This window comes from Galeopterus variegatus, unplaced genomic scaffold (assembly GCF_000696425.1).
Source record: "Galeopterus variegatus unplaced genomic scaffold, G_variegatus-3.0.2 Scaffold10605, whole genome shotgun sequence".
In the NCBI taxonomy this organism is placed as follows: domain Eukaryota; kingdom Metazoa; phylum Chordata; class Mammalia; order Dermoptera; family Cynocephalidae; genus Galeopterus; species Galeopterus variegatus.
The window spans coordinates 12,347-13,496 of NW_007736716.1; positions in this window are offsets into that span (position 1 = coordinate 12,347).

Consider the following 1,150-nt stretch of genomic DNA (forward strand, 5'->3'; position numbering starts at 1 on the left):
TCTAGTCATCTGGTAGAGCAGTTTTTTGTTCTATTACTCTCAAACACAATAAAAGTCATATTCAGCAAACTCACTGCCAATATCAACGTGAATGGGGGAAAGTTGAAAGCTTTTCCCTTAAGAATGAGTGCAAAACGAGGATGCCCACTCTTACCATTCCTTTTTAACATAGTATTGGAAGTCCTAGCCAGAACAATCAGGCAAGAGAAAGAAATAAAGGGCATCCAGATCAATACAAATGAAGTCAAATTGTCCCTCTTTGCAGATGGCATGATCCTACACAGAGAGAAATCTAAAGACTCTACAAAAAACTCTTAGAGTTTATAAATAAATTCAAAAAGTTGCAGCATACAAAATCAACATGCACGTAACACTAGCATTTTTATACTCAAACAACAAACCAGCAGAAAAAGAAATCAAGAAAGCTAGCCCATTTATGATACAAAAAAACTAAAATACATAGAAATAATGTTAACCAAAGGTGTGAAAGATCTCTACAATGAGAACTAAAAAATCACTGTTGAAAGAAATAAAACAGGAAACAAAAAGATGGAAAGATGTTCCATGCTCTTGAATTGGAATAATTAATATTGTGAAAATATCCAAACTGCCCGAGGTGATCTACAGGTTCAATGCAATCCCCATCAAAATACCAATGACATTCTTCACAGAAATAGAAAAAACAATCCTAACATTCATATGGAACAAAAAAAGACCTTGAAAAGCCAAAGAAATCCTGAGCAAAAAAAAAAACAAAGCCAGAGGCCTAACACTACCTGACTTCAAATTGTACTACAAAACTATACCTGACTTCAGATTGTACTACAAAACTACAGTAACCAAAACAGCATGGTACTGGCATAAAAACAGACACAGACCAATGGAACAGAATAGAGAATACAGAAATCAATCCATATATCTACAGCCAACTGATCTTTGACAATGGCACTAAGAACATACATCAGGGAAAAGACTGCCTCTTCAATAAATCGAGCTGGGAAAACTGGACATCTATAATTAGAAGAATGAAACTAGACCCGTACTCCTTGCCTTACACCAAAATCAACTCAAAATGGATTAAAGAATTATATACAGAAACCATAAAACTCTTAAAAGAAAACATAGGGGAAACACTTCAGGAAGTAGGACT